Genomic DNA, 12,013 nt, shown 5'->3' with positions numbered 1-12,013 from the left:
CCAAGGCTGACTGTGCTAAGCTTCTGCAACTCTGTATACCCACACAGGAGCCAACCTTTAAAATTTCATAGTAATTTTAATTGAGGTATAACATCATATTACCAAATAAAAGATTTCAGATCTAATACTATGTGTAGTTTGATATCACACTAGAATGTCAAATTATCAGGGAGGAGATTTTGCTTTGGTTTTCACAAAAAAACCAAAAAGCAGGCTGCAATCAGCCAGCCAATAAGGGTTATTTGGATAATGAAGGGGACAAACTGAGTCATGAGATAACACAAACAGTCAGAAAGCTTTTGATGGGTTGGAATGAATTCAAGTCAGTGGGACATGATGAACTTTGTTCCAGGGTACTGAAGGAATTGTCAGAAGAGATCTCAGAGGACTTGTCAATAGCATTTATGAAGTCATGGGAAATGGGTAAGGTACCAAGGGACTTGAAAAGGTCTACATAGTGCCCTTTCTTACATAAAAAGGCAAGGAGAAGGACCTGGAGAATGTTGGGAGCTACAGACTGATTAGCCTCACCTCAAGATATCCAGGAAGTTACTGGAGCATATCATAAGGAAGTCCACCTGCAAGCATCTGGAGACGCAAAAGCTGAAAACAAGCAGCCAGCATGGATTTACTATGAACAAATCATGCCAAACAAACTCTACCTCCTTGTTCAACAAGATAACTAGTTGGTGGAAGAAGGAAATGCAGTAGATATAGTATATCTGGACTTCAGCAAGGTTTCTGACAAAGTCCCCCCTAGAGAAAGCTACAATTAGGTGGATAAGCAGCTGGCTCAAAAGCTGCAAACAAAGGTTAATTATAAATGGATCCATGTCAGAATGACCGCAGGTTACAAGTGGAGTCTGCCCTGGACCCAGTGATGTTCAACATGTTTATTAATGATCTGAATATTGGCATAAAGAGTTTCTTAAGCAAATTTGCAGATGACACAAAACAGGCAAGGACTGCAAACACACTGGAGGAAAGGAGTGCAATTAAAAAAGATGTTGCATTACAGAAAGCCTGGAAAGCTGGGCTGGAGCTAACAGGCTCAATTCAATGCTGACAAATGCAAGGTGCTGAATCTCAGGAAAAATAGTCAAAAACACAGGATGGGTGACAACTGGCTGCATGGCAGCACTACAGAGAATGCCCTAGAAGTCTTGGTGGATCACAGACTCAAGTTTGCAGCATGATGCAGCTGCACAAAAGGCAAATGCAGTTTGCCAATCCATCAGCAGAAGCACTAGCTGCAAGACATGGAAGTGAATAAGAGAGTCTCTTTATTCAGAACCAGTTATGCCTCATTTAGAGTAATGTGAGCAGTTCTGGGCTTCAGATATTAAAATACACGTGGATCCAAAGGCATGTGATAAAAATGATAAAGGGCTTGGCAAATCATGAGGACAGGTTGAAGGAAATAGATATGCTCAGCTTCTGGAAAAGACAATTGAGAGGGAACATAATAGCCATCTTCAATATCTGAAGGGGTCCCATAAAGGAGAGGGAGAACACTTTCTCTCTTGCTGCAGGGGGCAGAACACAAACCAATGGATTAAAGTTGCTGCCAAGTAGGTTTAGATTGGTATCAGGAAAAACTTCTTTACTGTTAGAACAGCGAGGAAGTGGAATAGACTGCCTAGGGAAGTTGTGGCATCTCCATCAAGAACAGGTTAAATAAACATTGGTCAGGGATGATCTAGGAGCTGCTATGCCTATGCTCTATTATATATTCCCCATGCCTTCTGGGCTTTGCTAATTGCCACCTGGGCCCAAGAAGGAATCGTTTTCCCCTCCTGTTGCTACATGTCCAGGTTTTTTTTTTTCACCTTCCTCCAGAACACTGGGTGTTGGCTGCAGTCAAGGCAAGGGATTTTGAATGGGCTGTGCCAATGCTTCTGCTAGGACCAAAACCCAGAAGTTCCTGGCTAGAGAGCCTTGGTCCTCACCCCAGGGTCAGACCAATCACCACATTTGGGTTCAGGAAGTAATTGTACCCAATGTCAGAATAGTACAGACTGTGGAGGTTTTCTCCTTCCTCTGTAGTTGGGGGAGCTCAAGACTCTATTAAGGCTGAATCTCCTATTGACAGAGGGGGGGCAAATTTTACCCTAATGTAGGCAAGATAAACTGAAGCGAAGCTACAATGTAACTAAACCCTAAACTCCTCTTCTTCATGGTAAGGGTGGCCAAAATTTGAAATGGGCTTTCAAGGGAGGTGGTACTCTCCCTTACCTTGGGGGTCGTTAAGATAAGGCTGGATAGGCATCTGGCTGGGGTCATCTGACCCCAGCACTCTTTCCTGCCTAGGCAGGGGGGTCAGACTCGATGATCTGTTGAGGTTCCTTACAACCCTAACGTCTATGAATCTATAAGAGCAGGGAAAACCCAACTTTTTTTCCTACTACAGATATGGCCAAAATGTTATAGCATATAAAGAAGCATTCCTACTACTTAAAAACTTTAAGAATCCTTCTCCCCACATGCACACTCCCAGAAACACAGGGTGTACACAGACATCTCATTTAATCCGGGACTGATTGTCCTAGGTTTTGACCCAGATCAAAACAGATGTTTATACCACTGGTGCCCAACCTTTTGACCCTGCAGACTGTATGAATGGTGCAGTTCAGTCCATAGGGTTAGCCCATGAGTCGGATCCCATGCTTCTCCAACCTGGATATGCTTTATTCCAATCAAGCCTTCGGCAGCCCACTGGATGTCTCCTCAATCCAGGCTCACTCTGCCACTGCCCCTATCATGGTATCTACTACCTGACTGCCAGATCCAGCCATGCATTGCCAGCCACTCCAACTCAACCCCACACAACCTGCTACCGTAATCTGGCCTAATGCCACCCAATCCAGTTGCATGCTGCCAACCTACAGATCTAGCTGCGAGCCAAAATGATCTACAAGGCCCTCCACTAGTCTGGAAATTTGGCAGTAGGGGAGTGGCATTTACCACTGCCACTGCTCCTCCACTGCTGCCAAATTTCTGGAACCTGGGGGAGCCACACACGCTGGAGGATATGGTTCCAGGGGCTGGATCTGGCCCGAGTGCCAGAGGTTAAGCACCCCTGCTCTTCTGCCATTAAATGGCCAGATAGAGCACACACCCTGACAGGCTTATCCCTGGAATGAATCACTATTAAATGACCCACAATTAGCTTACAGAAACACAGAACATTGTGGGGGAAGGAAGTGTTAAAATATTTTATCCTGCCTACTTCACAAGTACTTGAAGTAGAACAACGGGTGTGAACAGCTATAGGGATAAAAGACTTTCTCCTGGGAGAAATACAACTTTACAGCCATGCAGGCAACCATCGATCCTCTGGATCATGGTGTACATGTAAGAGGTCTGGTGAAGTGTCTGATGAATCCACTTGTGGCTGATGAGCCCAATTCAAGAGTGACACAATTTGTTACAAGTTTCACAGATCCATGTGTTGTCTGACCTGGAGTCCAAGTCACTTTCTTCTTTCTCACTTTGCTTCCATCCTCTGGATCAAAGCCACTTCTTGTTGAGCTGCACCCAGTACCAGATATTCCCTCCAGACTGGACAGGATTCTGCGCACTGCTCCCAACTTTTCATGCTGATGTTGAATTACTTCCTATTTTTGCACACATCATGGCACTGCCATAGAGGACAACCCTGCTTTCTAGAGCCATCTTGAATCTCACTGCAACAACTTTATAACCATACACAAAAGCTAAATTTTTGTTTTGAAAGAGTGAGGCTTTAAATGGAACCCCTAGAATAAGGATGTAAACAGACATCACATTTCTCCCAGAAAAAAGCCTTTGTCCTGAGATCCTGGGATTCTGCAGACGTACAAGTTCATCGTCCGACTTTAAGGAATTATGAAGTACCCAAGATAAAACGTGCTAACATTCCCCCCATCACCCCCACCAAGCTGTATACATTTGTGAACTCATGGCAGTTCATTAAGTTAATTGCCATGCAGGGACAGAGGTATCAGAGGGGCAGCAATGCAGCTTAGAATAGTGACATATGTACAGGGCTATGCTGCTTTTCATTTGTTCCAGGTCTTGACTTGTATCAATCAGGACCACCTCAAATGAGATGTCTGTTTAAAGCTAGAATGACAATTAACTTCATTTTGCAAGCAAGTTTCCTGTGTAAACCCAATGTATAAGTCTTCCAGGAGACATGATCTAGGCCACAACACATCTGCTAAAACTCAGTGTGAAGTGCTAAATTATGTTTATCCTAGGATTAAACTCAATGAAGCCAAATTAATTGGAACTAACATCATCTTCCTTAGTCTGGGAAAGGTCTACTTTTTTTTCTTAGCTTTCCAACAATGATAAAGGATTACTAGACATGATGCAGGTATTTTATTTTTCTGACATAGTAGGAAAAAGTCTACCATACACTGTTTACTTTTTGAAAAATAAATATAGGGTTATTCGATATAAACAAGACCTCACATATATATCATCATTCACAAGTATGCAGTTCACATTGGGGGGCGTGGGGGTTGCAACTATGCAGGATTCTTTAAAATGTATGCTAAAATTCATGAGCAGTTATCCAACAATCTATGAAGCTGCAATAATCACATTATCATAGGAAAAGAAAAAGAAAAGAAAAAAAAAAGAGATGAACCAAGGAGGGAAAGCCTAACAAAAGGGAAATGTAGTAAGCCACAGTTTTAACAAGTTTATGTAAAAAGCTGATAATAAATGCATAGTAAAGTCACACAAATCTTTCAGAACTTTACGTCAGAGGCTATTGCATTTCTTCTACTGTGAAAGAAATGTTAGTATAGTTATTTTTCTATAGTCAATAGTCACTGGACTGGTAGTGCCAGCTATATATTTTAGCAATGTGTTAGATTAAAAAGTATGCATAAATTAGGTATGCAGCACCAGAATTTATTAGTTTAATCTTGAACCATCAGTACTAAGCCACCCATACAATTTTGTTTGTATCATACAGGCCTGCAGTTCACCTATAGAACAAACTCTGACCCTGCCCAACTCTTAACTTACAATCTCAAGTGGTATGATTGCTATATAAATTTTAAATTACTCAGAGGAATTAAAAAGCCAATAATCAAGTAATTAAACAGATCTGACATTCAATTTTCCAAACCATATATACCCAAAACATATTTCAATGTTCCATTTAACTTTTTTATTCTTAACAAACCTACTGAGACCCTGGAGACCAAAAAGAATTATTGTTCGAATAAAGTAATAATTCTAAAGAACTTACATTTTGACCTTCACTGACTACTCCAGCTGTGCTGCCCAGCAATGGATTCCTTCTGATCTTTCTTTCATAAAGACTTTGTAGCTATAGAATATACTTTTCTCTTGCTGTCAGGAAACCATATTGTTGCACATACAAGTTAGGCATCTGTAGGTATGAATACATTTTCCTCATAGAAATTATAAAAATATAAAATAAAATATGCAATTTTCCAATAGACCATATAATACTTAGTAATTTTAAGGACTAAATAATATATATGGCTAGATATGCCTACTATTTTACTATGATTAACCTGGCATTCAAGCTTGAACTCAGTTAGATTTAAGTTGCTTTTCTACAGAAAAAACTTTTAACTCAACAAAAGGATTCTGTTTCCTAGTTTTAAACTCATGGAATTACATCAGTTACAGAAACAGCACCATGCATAAAAGTAAAAACAGAAGACAGAGCACACTACAAATAGTCTTACTTGATTTTAATGTCTTCAGCACAGTTCTTAACCATCCTGAAGGTGTCCTCACTTCAGTGCCAGTCAGGAAACGATTCAGCCAACCATGGTGGGGAGCTAGGCACGGATACCTAGAGCACAGAAATTAGAAAATATCCCTTAATGCACAACTAATCAAGCTGTTTTGTAGCTTCTTCTAGACAAGGAAAAAGAGTGGTTTTATGCAATCAAGTTAACTGAATAGCCCTGGACTAATATGTCCACACTGGAGAGGCGTTTTCAACAGCAGTACTCAGCACAACTGAAAACTCTTTTTAGCATGAATGTAGAGTCCTTTCACTCCTTTAAGACAACTTTCATTTTAATATTTTCAGCTTGACTCAGTAGGTAAGGTTGTAACTCTAGTTAATGTATGCATTAGAGATAAGTGGGGTTTTCAATCAAGTGAAGTTGATAGACAAAAGACTGAACCCTACGGTCCTAACATCCATTTTGAAAAAACAAATTATCTCCTAAAGCAAATGTTATGGTTGGTTGATTAAAAGGGAGGACTGATGCTCCCACTGTCTAAAGACATTTTTGTGGAGTTCTTTAGAAAACTGTCTCCACTTTTCAAGCAAAGTATATTGACATTGTTAAACACATGGGGTAGAGAGATCAAAACACTGCGTATTGTATATGCAATGGGATTTTACAAAGGCAGGCTACATTTACAAAAGGAATTGAAGACACAAAAATTTACAGATTGAAGACACTGCCATTAGAGCCTCCATGAAAATTTAAGTTCACCTAATTCACATAAAACAACAAAATCCCACAAGGACTTTTCTGAGAAGTCATCCAGAAGGCCTATGAAATATTTATTACCTTAGTAAGACTGATCCTAAATACACAGCATCTAGAATAGTAAGAACAAGTTGAAGTGTGGTTGATGGAACATAATCTTGAGTTATTTCCTTTTCTTCTAATATTTAAAATTGAAGATCCTTTTCTAACCCAAATCTGTACTTGTGAATCAGGCTGTGTCACAAGTGCATAACAACTTTAAAAAATTGCAGTAGCAAAATTGTGAAAGACACGTCTGAATTCAAAATTCTGTCCATTTTCAAAAGGTCCGTACTCTCACCCAGTTAGTTATGTGACAGTTCACCAACTTTTTAGATCTGTATACTCAAAATGATCCATTAAGCTAAGTGCTAAAATATAAAGTACATCGTTTTTAAAAAATATGCTAAAGAGAAGTACCTAACTGACTACAGACTTGATAATTATATTCTCAGGTTTTATTTACAAAGTTGCAAGGTTTTTTCCCTGTAGATAGCATGTGAACTTCTTTTCTCCAGATCCCCGAGTTGTTTTCCCTTAGTTTAAGAGAAAAAAAAAAGAACATAGGAAAACTGCTGAAAGAAATTAGCGGGAGACATTTTCATAAGATCAAGATCATCAAAGGAGCCAACTCAGTGTTCTCCCACCCATTTAATTTAAATGAACTACAAATTTCCAAACAGGCATTTAAATATATGTAATATTTGGTATGGTAATCCAAGAAATACAGACAAAGACAGGACACTTCCTAAGACTATTTAAAACAATTGTTAAAGAACCAGAAACAGAGCTGGAAAGGATTTTGAGAGGTCATCTTTCCTGTCTAAAGACCAAGTCAACTATACCAAAACCATTCCTGGTCTGGCAGATTTTTGTTTAACCTCTTATTTAAAGCTTCCAAAGTTACAGGTTTCAAAACCTACGTATGTGATACTTTCCTATATTTAATTACTCTTACAGTTAGCAAGTTTTCCTAAAGCCTAATTTAAATCTTCCTTACCATAATTTAAGCCAATTACTTATTGTCCTATCCCAGTGGATATGGATAAGTTTATAACCTTCCCCATTTCAGCAGTCATACATATTTGAGGAGTGTTATCAGCTCTCCCCATAGCCATCTCTTCTCTAGGCAAAATAGACTCCATTTTCTCAATCTTCCGCCACAGGGCATATTTTTTAGACCTCTGATCACTTTTCTTGCTCAACTGATCTAATCTCTTCTGCAGCATGGTACCCAAAAGTTGACACATTAGTCTAGCTAAGGCCTTACTACTGCTGAGTAGAGTGAAAAAAATTGTTTTACATTTAATACATATAGGAGTCCTCTTTATATATCTCAGTATGTTTGCTTTTTCCAAGATGATATACTCTTCTCCTTCTCCAAAATGAATTTTACTTTCCATAGCAGCTCTCTCTGGTAGCATTTTAAGTAGATTTAACTAAGGCTCATCTAAAGAAAATGTTCTCTCTCAAAATGTGAAATACTGAGTCAAAAGTTTTGATAACTATTCTGATGCATGTGAGTGGGATCCGTTTTGCATGTTTTATCTGCTTTGCTGTTTTTTTACCTTTTACCTTAAAAGTGATCTTGCTCAATTATTTCTAAATTCAACAGATTCTTGCATGAGGGTAGAAAATAAACCCTACTTTAAGTAGGAAAGAAAGTATGTAGAGTGCAAATAGAGATAGGGCAAGAAGTACCCAATAAAACAAAACAGTGCAAACAAGGTTGGCAGGGACAAGAAGGTAACTGTGACTTCTGGAAATGTTAGAAGAACTCTGTCAGTTGGGAAAGGGTTAACACCTTGGCAGTGTGCAGCCCTGATTGGGTTCCTGTCTTGCAAACAGTCCCTGGCTGTCAGGGTTGTCCTTTTGTAAGGACTTGTCTATCACACTCTCCTCAGAACATGCAGTCCCTTCCCTGCATCAGCCACAAAGTGCAGCTCCGTGCTGGAGATGCCTATCAAGATCTAGTCCAACTCCTTGCAGTATGACAAGACAGTTAACATCCTTCACAGCCTAAAAGACCCATTTTCAAATCCTTTACCTCAGAGCAGTAATATGCGGTGTTGCTGCAATTGCCCAAAGGCTGCCACTTCTTTGCCAATGGCCTTGTATGCCACCTGGTTGCAGTGGTTCTAAGGCTTTGTCCCAAAGTGCAAAGAAGTCTAGGATTTTGACATGGGGCCAACTTTAACAATGACAATAACTATTCAGAGGTTTGCAGTGTGCACAGAAGCATATGTAGATCACATTCAAGCATGAAGACTGCAGTTACATGCCAGTATTTACATGGAAAAGTTTAAACACCTGGTCACTGTACCCTTGAAGGTGCACAAGCCACATACACAGAGAGAGGTCAGGTCACCAAAGAGTTTAAAGCAGTGTGGGATCACATTTGGAGAGCCAATCAAGAGAGAGAGGTGTAAACACAAACAGCACATTAGGATGAAGACAGATCAAAATTTCTCAATTTACATCACTTCAAGGGGTTGTCACATAAATGCAACTTATTTTTATACTGGGCACAAAAAGAGTGTATGCAATGGTAACTTGTTCATGTAGACAAGTCCTTATATAACATTGTGCTGAGCAAAAGTTACTGAAGGCTCTTGTCTACACTAGAGTTTCTAACTTGGGTCATTCTTTCGACAACCTTTCCATTGTAAACAAGAACTTGGAGCTAGTAATCTAGCAACTTTTATAGCTAAATTCATATTTCAATAGACTTCAACACAGTAATCTGCTTCCATTATACCTGAAATGTAGTAAACTCTTTAAGAAAGGTCTGTTGTTTTATTCAACATGCTTTGATTTGGCAGAGGGCTGTATCAGCCGACAAAGAACGGCCAAAGGCAACAGGTCATAAAAATAAGTCCCAAATATACCAGTTACAGGACCCTGCTACAACACATTTTTATCTAGCAGTTTGATTAAAAGGGTTGTTCTATTTCGTCAGACAGCAGAGGTCACAGCAAACTTCCCACTGGGTGTATAGTACAAACCAGTGTTGCACTTTGGTTCCCTCAAACAATTTCAAATGTGGCACAGATAGTACCTAAAGCCTGACCTATACTAATCTTAATGTTTTCTCTGCTCCACATTTACAGCTGCAACAGCACCACTTCCAGCCTACATTACTGTCATATACATTCCATCAAGAAAGAGAAGGGGGGAAGGGTAATACCATAAAAAAAACCAAATCTAAAGAACACTTAAAGTATTTTCTTTACAAGTGCACTGAATTCTTAGTATGTCATGTTAAATAACAATTCATTTAAATGATCCATCCAGAAGTTAACACTTAGGTTTAACACCTAGGAAATAGGTGAAGAATGATTCAACTAACTCTCTCTCTCTTTCGTTTATCTGGAGTCATCACCAGAAAACGTGGGCTAGGATTTAAGCTGAAGATTATTTTATTTCTTGATCATTTGCTTTGATTTTTTTCCCCACTCATAACTTCAGCAAAAGTGGGGTACAAGTCTTAAAAGGAGCAAGTTGAAAATATGTTGAGAAGGGAGTATTGTAAACATTTAATAAGTAGCAATCAAATTGTTCTCATTGCTTAGCGAAGGAATGAGAGAAGGTCTCTAGGAAATGCAATGAAAACAAGCACATACTTTTAGGCAACATCTAACTCTACCAAAGTCAATTGTGTTGAGGCACCTGACCATGGCATGGGTTCTCCTTTAAAGTGTATCCACAGTGCAGATGGAAACCATGCTTTAAAGCAGTGGTTCTCAATCTTTTCAGAGACAAGGAACTTCTCAGAAAATCCCAGCTCTTAGCTTTCACTTGCTTTAATTATGGACAAAATAAGAGTGCAATTCTTCAGGTGTAGAAAGGCCATAACGGGTCAGAACGTTTCTGAAGCTCTGGACTCCTATTCAATGTCTCTGAGTTTATCTGGTGAATCAGGTATAAGTGTCAGCACAGCTAACCATTTAATATTGTGCAGCACCTGGCGCTCCTTTAAAGGAATGCAATTTCAAAAGCATGCTGTAAGCAAAACAGTGTCTCAGTGTTAGTCACAACTCAGGTGACTAGACACTGAACAAAATGAATGCGATTTCCTTCAAATATAATCTGTTCTGGCATCCAGTCAGTTCTCCTTGCAGCTTCAAAGGCCTGCCTTGGTCCAGCAGAAAAGGGCGGGCACTGCTGGCTTTTAACAACTAGCTGCTGGAAGCCGCAAAGAATCGCACTAGACCTGCCCACGGGTTTGATTTTTAGGGGCTCCTTGCAAACTTTTGTGTTGAGGGATGTCTGAGAGTCAAGAGCAACTGTGAGTCTGGCCCAGGCTCAGTGCTCCGGCAGGGCTGAGCTCTGTTCCCTGCTGAAGAGCCGAGGGACGCTAGGAAGTGCTGCAGCTCCACGTCCCTTTGGGCTGGGGGGAACAGATGAACAAAGCCGCCGAGAACCTGGCCAAGACGCTGCGGCAACGACGCCTGGAGAAAGGGGCGCGGACGCTCTCGGTCTCCCAGGCCGGCCCCAGCCCCAGCCCCCTTCCCCCACCCCAGGCGGAGCCGCGCGGGTTACTTCCTCCATGCAACCAGCCCAGGACCCCGCACGGCAACGTGCAGGGCACCCCGGGCCCGCGGCCTGGCCCAGCCGCCGCGCAGCCCAAAAGGAGAAGGAGAAGGAGAAGCAGCCGTAGCTCCGCGGCCCGGCCCAGCCTGGCCCGGCCCGGCAGCCTTTACCTCCAGTGGCTCCGGCCTGGCAGCGCCCGCGCCGCGGGTGGGGGTGGGGTGAGGGCCGGGGCCGGGGCCTGCGCCCGCCGCTGCTGCTGCTGCTGCCTCCGTGCTCCGGGGCGGGGGCGGCGACAGGAGCGGGGCAAGGGGGAGGCTCCGGCGGAGCGCGCGCCGCGGGGACACAGTGCCGCTCTCCGTCCGGCCGGGGAAGGACAGCGCAGGAGGAGACTCCGCCCGCCCCGGCAGCTGCGGGGCGCGCCTGGCCCACAGCCGGGGCCGGAGCGCGGGACCTGGCTGCTGCGGCGCCGCCTTCCGCTTGGCGCCAGAACTAGGAGCCGCAGGAGGCGGCTCTGCCCGGAGCTGCGGTGGCGGGGGGGTGATCAGCGCCCCCTCCGGAGGACGCGGGACACTCGGGCCTGTGTAAACAGGCTGGGGAGGAGGACTCGAGCTGCTGGGGGAAGTGCTGCCACCTCCCTCGCTGGACGTTTTCCAGAAGAGCTGGGGAGGTGTCATTAGGGTCATGGAGAAGCAGGGCTGCTCGGGCAGCATCAGCCCAATCCAGACCACCCCATCCAAGTGCTGTCCCCTGAGGTTAGCGCACCCCACCTCTGGGCTGAGGTTGGACTAGGTGACCCCTGCAGTCTTTTCCAGTCCAGGCATCTGTGTCGTTCTGGGTAATAAATACAGGATGAAAATAAAACCTGCTTTAAGTAGGAAAGAAAAGACAGAGAGAGTACAAAGGGAGATGGGGCAAGTACCCAATAAAACAAAACAGTGCAAGCTAAGCTGGCAGGGCAG

General features: G+C 42.5%; 1 protein-coding gene across 2 annotated transcripts in view; it reads right to left on the bottom strand.

The window, feature by feature from the left end:
* The window catches only part of N4BP2 (NEDD4 binding protein 2), a 62,149-nt gene extending 50,672 nt beyond the window's left edge, over positions 1-11,477 (bottom strand). Inside the window, exons 1-3 of one of the 2 annotated variants that reach the window (XM_019480718.2) lie at positions 11,225-11,477; positions 5,718-5,827; positions 5,249-5,392 (exon numbers count right to left, since the gene is read on the bottom strand). The gene's annotated coding sequence lies outside the window, so the exon portion shown is untranslated. The remainder of the gene's footprint in view (positions 1-5,248; positions 5,393-5,717; positions 5,828-11,224) is intronic. The other variant, XM_019480724.2, reaches the window with a different exon arrangement.
* Between the last annotated feature and the right edge of the window lie 536 nt (positions 11,478-12,013).

Source organism: Alligator mississippiensis, chromosome 2, assembly GCF_030867095.1.
Source record: "Alligator mississippiensis isolate rAllMis1 chromosome 2, rAllMis1, whole genome shotgun sequence".
Classification (NCBI taxonomy): Eukaryota; Metazoa; Chordata; order Crocodylia; family Alligatoridae; genus Alligator; species Alligator mississippiensis.
The sequence above is the reverse complement of the archived record's forward strand: the minus strand, read 5'-3'. Positions and strand labels throughout refer to the sequence as shown.